This window comes from Mesocricetus auratus, unplaced genomic scaffold, assembly GCF_017639785.1.
Source record: "Mesocricetus auratus isolate SY011 unplaced genomic scaffold, BCM_Maur_2.0 Super-Scaffold_100029, whole genome shotgun sequence".
NCBI lineage: Eukaryota > Metazoa > Chordata > Mammalia > Rodentia > Cricetidae > Mesocricetus > Mesocricetus auratus.
Window position 1 is genome coordinate 16,084,776 of NW_024429210.1, and position 9,744 is coordinate 16,094,519.

The following is a 9,744-nucleotide window of genomic DNA, read 5'->3' on the forward strand; positions in this document are numbered from 1 at the left end:
CTATGCCTTCAGTAGGCTTCTGCCTAACTAGTAGTGGGAATAAAAATTCAAATGAAGATGGCTCATCAGGAAGGCTCACAAAAACAAAAACAAAAAACTAACATGCGTATTTGGAAAAAAGAAAACAAAACAAATCTGTAGGGCACATCATTTTGCCACAAATATGCAGAAGACAGAGAGGTGCCCATTTCTCATCAGCAAACTTAAACATCAGGAAAACATAAAATAATATATTGTAAGCCCTGAAAATAAGTAACTGTAGACCCAGATTGCTATACCTACAAGTTATCTTTTTAAATTGATAGAAAAAAATTCAAAACAAGGATATTCGCTAAGCTATCATGACAACCAAACCAATACTGCAAAAACAAAGAAACAAACAAACAAAAACTTGTGAGGATACTCTACACAAAAGATGAAGTACAGTGTTTTATTCATTAGAGCACAGAAAAGAATAAGTCTCATGAGAGGACAAGATCAGGAAAGAATGATCAATACTGTACTTATATTATTGAAAATCATACTCATATGAAATGAATTAGCTGACAATTAACTACGTAGAGCAGAAGTTAAGACTTTTCTAAGGAACAATTCACCTACCTGGCTTTAACTTCGAGTGAACTCATTTGGTTTGCCAATGTGGTTTTCATGAACATAGACTCTTGAAAAAGTAATTTACAATGTGTCTTCTACCAAATTACACACCTTAAAATTGATACCTGTCTTTGGCAATAAACAAATTTTAAATATAGAAAGTAACATTTCCATAAATACAATTTATATGAAACAATATCATTTCTTACGCTATGTAAGTAAATATATTATATATAATGTTTATATTAACATATATCCATACACTTTACATTCACTAGAATAAATATTATCTAAAGAGTCCTAAAACTTTCTATGATTTCAATTTTTTAATCTGTTGTCTGTCCAGTCCTTCTATGGAGTTCCAAGCTACCAAATTTTACCTGTCAACCTTGAAACATAATGTCTCCCTCTGGGTCCTTTTCCTTTTACCCTCTTTTCCTTTGGGCTGGTTATAAGATTTCAAGAAAAGAGATTAAAATGAATCCTGCTCAAATGAATGTAACCATTTTCATAAAAGCAATTAAGGTTTTGATCAATGTTTTCAAAGTCCTGTTTATCTAGAATAGTTACTTAGAATATTATCATTTTGAAATAATATTGCAAGTATGTAAAATTATTTTAATTTTGAAATGACAACTTAGAATGATTTTAGATGGCATGTAACTACAAAAGAGATCATCTATATCTGGATTTGTAAGGTTTGTATGTTCATCTTAAATATTTTAGAAATTCCCTATCCATCAATCAAAGTAATAAAATATTATGCAAAGATACCTTATTTCAAGTCTTTACTGTGCTTAATTCATACTGCACATGAATTTCATCCTTAGCTGCAGTAATTGGTTCATAATTTTACAACATTATTTCTTGAATTTACTGTCCAGTTGAAAATGTACATTATTAAGTCATCGTCTATATTGTTGGCAAAATATTAATAACATAACAAAGATATTCTCCTTACATTTCACAAAAACATTCTTGAGAAACTGATAATATAAAATAATATATAAGATATTGGTATGTGTATAAAGAGCTAAACTATCTATAGATGAAAAGGATATATAAGTGACTTTAAAAAGAAGGATATATAACTGACTTTAAAATAATTATTCACATTACACATATTTACATGTAATTATTGCTTTCAAACCCATCTCTTACAGATTTACTTTTAGAGTTGCAAAGGACCCTAAGGATCATGAAGTGAATTAAACGAATTGACACATTTGCCAGATTAACCTACCAATGGGAATAAAAAGGTAAATGGAGCTACAGAAAAGGAAACAAATGGGGGGAGGGTGCGTCAGCCTGCAGCCAGCCCGCCGCCAGCCCACCGCCAGCCCGCCTGGGGTCCTTTCTGCCCAGTGCCGCCAGCCAGCCCCGCGCCGGTTCTGCCAGGCCTGGGTCGAGCCCGCTGCCATATCCAAGGGCGATGGCATGCACAGCTTGCCGTGCTCATCTCCAACAAGAGCAAAGAGGCTGAGATCAAGAGGATCAACAAGGAACTGGCCAACATATGCTCCAAGTTCAAAGGGGTCAAGGCGTTGGATGGCTACAGTAAGAAGAAGTATGTGTATAAGCTTCTCTTCAGCTTTCCGCTTGACCATGACATTGACTCTGAACACATGGAGGCTGTGAACATGCTAAGCTCCAACAAGTACACAGAGAAGCAGACAGGGTACCGGTTCATCTCAGTCCTGTTGAACTCGAACTCAGAACTGATCCCGCTCATCAACAACGCTATCAAGAATGACCTGGCCAGGGGGCCAGGGGAGGAGGGGAGGGAGAGGGAGCTGGCATTGACATGTGAAGCAAGGCTGTTTCTAATTTAAAGAAAAAAAATGACCCGGCCACCTTCACGTGCCTGGCCTTGCATTGTATTGCCAAAGTGGGCAGCCGTGAGATGGGCGAGGCCTTTGCCGCTGACATTCCTCGAATCCTGGTGGCTGGAGACAGCATGGACAGCGTGAAGCCGAGCGCAGCCTTGTGCCTGCTTCATCTGTATAAGACCTCACCTGACCTGGTGCCCATTGGCGAGTGGATGGCACTTGTAGTGCGCTTGCTCAACGATCAACACATGGGAGTGTCACAGCTGCTGTCAGCTGTATCACCTGTCTCTGTAAGAAGAATCCAGATGACTTCAAGACCTGAATTTCCCTGGCTGTATCTTGCCTGAGCCGGATTGTCTCCTCTGCCTCTTCAGACCTCCAGGACTACACCTATTACTTCATCCCTGCTCCCTGGCTCTCTGTGCAGCTGCGGTGACTGCTGCAATGCTACCGACCACCAGAGGACGCAAGATGCAGCTGTGAAAGGGCGGCTGGAGGAGAGCCTGTGCTCTACAAAGCCCAGGAGCCCCCAACTCCAAGAAGGGGCAGCACTCCAATGCCAAGAACGCTATCCTCTTTGAGACCATTAGCCTCACCATCCACTATGACAGTGAGCCCAACCTCCTGGTGCACGCCTGTAACCAGCTGGGCCAGTTCTTGCCACATCGGGAGATGAACCTGTGATACCTGGCCCTGGAGAACACGTGCACGCTGGCCAGCTTTGAGTTCTCCCATGAAGCTCTCAAGACCCACATTGATACCATCACTAATGCCCTCAAGATGGAGCGGGATGTCAGTGTGAGGCAGAGAGCAGCTGACCTCCTGTATGCCATGTGTGACCGGAGCAATGCCAAGCAAATTGTGTCAGAGATGCTGCGGTACCTGGAGACTGCTGACTATGCCATCTGAGAGGAGACCGTGCTGAAGGTGGCCATCCTGGCTGAGAAGCATACGGTTGGACTATAGCTGGTATGTGGACCCCGTCCTCAACCCCATCTGCATCGCCGGCAACTATGTGAGTGAGGAGGTGTGGAACCGAGTGTTGCAGATTGTCACCAACCGTGACGATGTCCAGGGTTATGCTGCAAGACAGGCCCCAGCCTGTCATGAAAACATGGTGAAGGTTGGTGGCTACATCCTTGGGGCGCCTGGAAATTGGATTGCTGGGGACCCACACTCCAGCCCGCCGGTGCAGTTCTCACTGCTGCATTCCAAGTTCCACCCGTGTAGCGTGGCCACTCCGGCCCTGCCATGTTCCACCTGCATCAAGTTCCTCAACCTCTTCCCTGAGACCAAGGCCACTATCCACGGAGTTCTGTGTGCCGGCTCCCAGATGCGCAATGCGGATGTGGAGCTTCAGCAGCAGGCAGTGGCGTACCTCACCCTCAGCTCTGTAGCCAGCACCCATGGTCTGGCTACTGTACCAGAAGACATGCCCCATTTCCTGAGCGCGAGTCATCCATTCTGGCCAAGTTGAAGCACAAGAAGGGCCCTGGGGCAGCCAGTGCCCTGGAGGACAGCCATAGGGACACCAGCAGCAGTGACATCAATGGGGGTGTGGAGCCCACCCCCAGAACCGTGTTGACCCTTCACCCTCCGAGGTCCTCTTGGAGCTACGGGCAACCCCTCCCCTGCTGCACCTCCAGTTCCTGTAGGTGGGAACCTCCTGGTTAATGTCTTCTCTGATGTCCCCGCAGCACGGCACAGCCTGGGGCCCACCCCTGAGGAGGCCTTCCTCAGCCTAGGTCCTGAAGACAGAGGCCCTCCCAATCCAGAAGCGGATGAACTGCCGAATGAGTTCGTGTGTAAGAACAGTGGGGTCTTGTTTGAGAGCCAGTTGCTGCAGATTGGAGTCAAGGCCGAGCTCCAACAGAACCTAAGCCGAATGTATCTCTTCTATGGCAACAAGACATCTGTGCAGTTCCAGAGCTTCTGGCCTACGGTGGTCCACCCTGCAGAATCAGCGGGCAGGGCAGATGAAGCATGTAGCTGCACGAGTGGATACTGGTGCACCGGTGCAGCAGGTACTCAACACTGAGTGTCTGCGAGACTTCTTGACGCCAGTGCTGCACTGGGTGAGCTTCCGGTAAGCTGGCACGGCCCAGTCCCTCACGCTGAAGCTCCCAGTGACCATCAACAACTTCTTCCAGGCTACAGAGATGGCCGCCCAAGACTTTTTCCAGCGCTGGAAGCAGCTGAGCCCACTCCTGCAGGAAGCACAAAAAGTCTTGGAAGCCAACCACCCCGTGGATGCTGAAGTTACTAAGGTCAAGCTTCTGGGGTTTGGCTCTGCTCTTCTGGACAATGTGGACCCCAACCCTGAGAACTTCGTAGGTGCTGAAATCATTGAGAGGAAAGCCCTGCAGGTGGTGTCTGCTTCGGCTGGAGCCCAATGTCCAGGCCCAAATGTACAGCTTGACTCTGTGCACCACCGAGGAGTCTGTCACTGGGGTGCGCTGCTGGCCCCGCAGTTCTGAGCCCTGGACTTGCCCTGGGGTGCCAAGCAGCTCTGGGATGGAGGCAGCTGTGGTGGAGGGGGTAGCCAGGAGACTTTCAGTGGTGACAGCAAAGACGGGGGAGGGGCGGGGGGCATGCCTGGGAGCTTCCTCTGGCCTTTTGTATTTTTATTTTTGTTCATCTGCTGCTGTTTACTTTCTGGGGGGAGGGAAGAAGGGAGCAAGGGAAGCACCCTCCCTCCCTTATCCCTGAATCACAGAGGGGAGAGTATAAGCGTTTTGGGCAGATCCGGATGGGTCAGGTATTCTGGCACTTGGGAGTCACAGAATACTGAGTGTTACACAGCTCAGGTGGAAAGGTATCCTGGAGTAGGGGAGCCAAGGACCACCACAGGTTGTAGTAAGCTTAGCAGCTTACAACCCTGCCTCAGAGAAAGGCTTCCCCAGAGTATTGGCTCTGCTCCAGAAGGACAGAGTCTTCCAGCTGGGGATGTTAACCCTGTGTAGTATTTTTGCTCGGCAGGAGTTTTCAGCTCTGCTCCTGGAGAGCAGAGAGTGGAGAGCCGGGAGCAGAGTGTAACAACTCTGCTCTGCCAAGGGAAGGTTTCCCCTCTCCCACCCCTCACGCGCTCCTGCTTGCTCTGCTCTGCCCAGGGTTGCCTCTGCTCCATCACCCCAGTAAAAGAAGATCTTCACCCAAAGTTCATCCAAGGGGTTTATTCTGAGGGAAGAATCAGAGGACAGTCGGGTAGCAAACAGACAAAAGCTGAACAGACACAGGGTTTATATAGGGCTTCCAGGGTGGAGATTGGTCAGATTTCAGTGCTGAGCTCAGATTGGCTAGAGCTCTGCTCAAAGATTGGTTAGTTTTCTGCACAGGATTAGGGTCAGATTTTGCTCTGGTTTCAGGGTCAAAGTGTGTTTCTTTCTCTGGTCCTTTTTAGCCTTTTGGCTTCAATTGTAGGGCCAGGGTGCATTTCTTTCACTGACTCTGATTCCAGGGACAAAGTGTGTTTCTTTGACACTGGTTTCAGGGTCAGGGTATATTTCTTTAGTTCTGGTTGCAGGGTCAGAGTGTGTTTCTTTGGTTTTGCTCAGGGTGTGTTTCTGGGCAGAGCAGAGCGAGCAGGGGAAACCTTCCCTTGGTAGAGCAGAGTCCGCTCTCTGCTTGCTCTCAGCTCTCCACTCTCCTGGAGCAGCTCTGAACTGTAGCAACTTCACTGGAGAAACCTCCTGCGGAGTAAAACTGCTACACTGGGTGAACATCCTCAACTGGAAGACCCTGTCCTGCCAGAGCAGAGCCAACAGACTGGGGAAGCCTTTCTCTGAGGCAGGGCTGTAAGCTGCTAAACTTTCTACAACCTTGGCTCCCGAGCTTCAGGATACTTTTCCACCTGAGCTGTGTAACACTCAGTATTCTGTGACTCCCAAGTGCCAGAATTCCTTGTTTCTTTAGAGAGCAAGAAATTGGTACATATTTATTGGTATGCAAGAAACTGTCTTGTAAACAAATCAAGTATTTGAACTCAGCTTTCTTCACTCCCCATTTGTAAGTGCTTTATTGAGTCAGTAGATGATCTCAATTCAGATAACATTTACATTTCTAAAAAACTTTTCAATTAACATTACCGTTAAATAACTTGTTTTTCATAGGCAAATGACCCACTGTTCTTGAAGTATAAGTTAATGACATATCCTTCCTTTGATCTCTTCCATGTTGCATTTTATACAGATCAGTATTCCACATATGGTTATATGCAAATTTAATATGCATTTATATAGATATGCATATTCAAGACATCTAATCACGCTGCTATTGGCAAATCATTTGTAGCTTATTGATCATTTGCTTGTCTCTACTTCTATACACTGTTGTGGATTATTTGAAGGGTGAGATTATATTTTTATGTGTAATACTGGTTCAAGAGAAGGTCACTTTTATTCTTTTATTGGATATAAATAAATTGCTTTTATTAAGTGTTTTGATTACACATAGCTATCAGAAGTAGGAGCGCATCTGTTTCTCCACAGAGTTGCTAACACTAGCTTTTTATAGCCAGAAGTTTGAAGACTATTAAGACAGTTATTGCTTTTTTTCACAAATATACTCAGAATGTTTTTTTTACTTTTTGAAACAACAAATACAATATAATCACTTTAGAATATTGGAACAAATTTTAATTTGCTTTGCTAGTTCAGCTAGCTATCAAAGCTTTATAAAAATCAGTCATTTCCTATTATGAACAATTTATGCATTGCTTCTATCTACAGAGAGAAATAAATGATACTAAGTAGAAACCAAGTTATTTAACAAAGGATTCTAGAAAGAACCAACATAGGATACAAACAAATCTTACTTATTTTTCACTTACTTTCATGTTGCAAAATATAGTTTTATTGCTTCCTTATTTTATTCATAGCATATTTCATCATTGTGTATACAGATGGCCTTTTCCCCAAATGGGTTGTTTTAAATAACTATTATTATGTACTTACTGATTTCTTCAATCTGGGCATTGGCATGTAGCCCTTTGGGCATGTAGCTCAAGGTTGGCCTTGAGCTCTGTGTCATCTTGCCACACACTTTATGTGCTGGAACTGGAAGTGTGTCCCAATGCCCACCTTAAACTTCTTTCTTTACTGCTCTCTATGACACTATGCACTCACCTAATGATTAATCCTTAAGGGGTTTTTAGCATCATTTTCTCTCCTTCCTTCCTTCCTTCCTTCCCCCCTTCCTCTCTCCCTCCCTCCCATCCCTTATTCCTTCCTTTTGGTGTGTGCTGTGTTGTATGTGTATGTGTGCAAGGATGAAGGTGAGTGTGCTTAGATGTGTGAGTATATGTGAGTATGCATGTGAGTGTGCATGTGTGTATACATGACTGTGTGTATGTGCATGTGTGTATGTCTTTGGATAATTTTGATCTGTCAGCTTGAGTTCTCCAAATTAAAAACAAAGGTTTTCGAACCTCCTTTCTTTGGATACATTTTCTTGGGGTCAGATCTTTTATTTTGTATCTTTGGGTAAACTGGATTGACTAATCTTTAGGACATCTTTCAAACTCAGCCATTTCTTTCATTGGTATTTTGTGTGTGTGTCTTCCAGCCTTCCATTAATAACTACTCTTTCCTAATCCTATGCATTATTATTTTCTTCTTTGATGTAATATTCACATTGTAGATGTTCCAGGTTTGTATCTCTGTGAATTTGTGATATATGTGGGGGAATATCCATTTCAGAATTGTAGTATTGTCTAGGTGTTAGCATTCTAGAGGACTTGCTTCTAGCTGTTCATCCAAACAAGACAAACGATTTGCACCCTCATTGATTATTGGCTTTCACTGGGCTTGGGGTTAGGTTATTTCTTGGAAGAGCACTTTTTTATATTATTATTCTTTTCTTTGCTAAGAGACATTTGCTTATAATTTGGACTGGCCTATTTCAGAGGGATTCAAAAGTCTTCAGAGACTTTGGTACAACATACTTTTTTTTTTAAAGAATTTCTTAATCCTAAAATAGAGTTGTTCACTTGCAGTTGGGTTGCATGTGGATGTCATTCCCCCTCAAGTGAACCTAGAGTAGACCAGAAATCATTCCTGTAGACCTGTCCAAGGATCCACACTCAATATTGGGAAATTTTCCTGGCAAGACAGTCTTCTCTATGAGACTTGGGCTGGTGTGATAGAAACTAGAGTATCATCTCAGAGAGGCACTGGCCAAAGTCTGGTCACAAAAGTAAGCCTTCATAGCTTATTTCTCATGAAAATGCTATTGTCACAGGTTAAAACATGGAAAGTAATACCAAAATTGTTCACTATACTACAATTTGTAAGCTGCTTTTAAAAATGTGACTAGAAAAAAAGGCAAGAACAAAGTGCTGCTTCAAGTTAATCAATGTTTTGCAATGAGGAAATCCAAAGGCTGATAATTATGGGATTCCAACACCCCATAACTGTCAACGGTCTCCACCTTTTTTGTAACCTGCCACACTGTAACTTATGCTGGAATCCTTTATTGCTCCCCTCTTTATTCACCCATGACAGTGTTGTGCTTAATAGAATATTATTATTTTGCTTTTCCAGTCTTTTGAGACTCTTAAATAGTTCCATTCTTTCCTAATTTTGGTATTTCTGGAGCTTGGTCTTTACTTCTCTTCTCAGTAGACTCAAACAGTTTCTCTCATTTATCTTACTGAAGTCACTGGCAGGCATCCTGTCTTCCATGGATGGCAACTAGAAGAAGATGCCTCTGGTACAAAGTCAATTATTGATGCCATATAAAGGGGTTAACTAGTGATGACTGAAGGAATAGAAACATCTTTTTTTCAATAGGAAGACTGGTAATTCTTTAAATGTTTGTAAAGGACCCTTCTCACCTGTTGGAGGGTGTCTGCAGACAATTTGGGGTTAGCTAGAGGGCTGCAGGCCTCCCTGAGGTGTCTATGGGCATCTCAGAATTAGAGGAGCTGATTGACAGCAAACCTTACCTGTGTGTGCCATTTGATAGGTTCTACCCCTTTATGGCGAAGACGCAGGGGATTCTCAATGTAAGCAACACCAGACAATCATTTTGAGACATACTTGGTGACTCAAATAAAGAAGACGTGCAATGTGAACAAATTGATGTCATTTCCAAATTCTGTAAAAACTACATGACACAAATCCAAGAGTCTCAGAACAGAAACTAGAGCCCTTGAGACAATGGACTTAGGGGCTTGAAATGGAGAGTTGATGGCAAGTGGGGGCAGGAGTAGACTGCCCAAAAGATTCTGAAATTCAACACATTAGGTTGCATTTTCTTAATTAACTTTGCATCTCTGAGCCACAGCGTTGAGGGGCTGGGGAAAGACAAAACTTCAGTGAAA

General features: G+C 43.6%; 1 pseudogene; it reads left to right on the top strand.

Annotated features, from left to right (window-relative positions):
• Positions 1 to 1,857: 1,857 nt before the first annotated feature.
• LOC101822743 lies at positions 1,858 to 6,646 on the top strand (annotated as a pseudogene).
• The last annotated feature ends 3,098 nt before the right edge of the window (positions 6,647 to 9,744 follow it).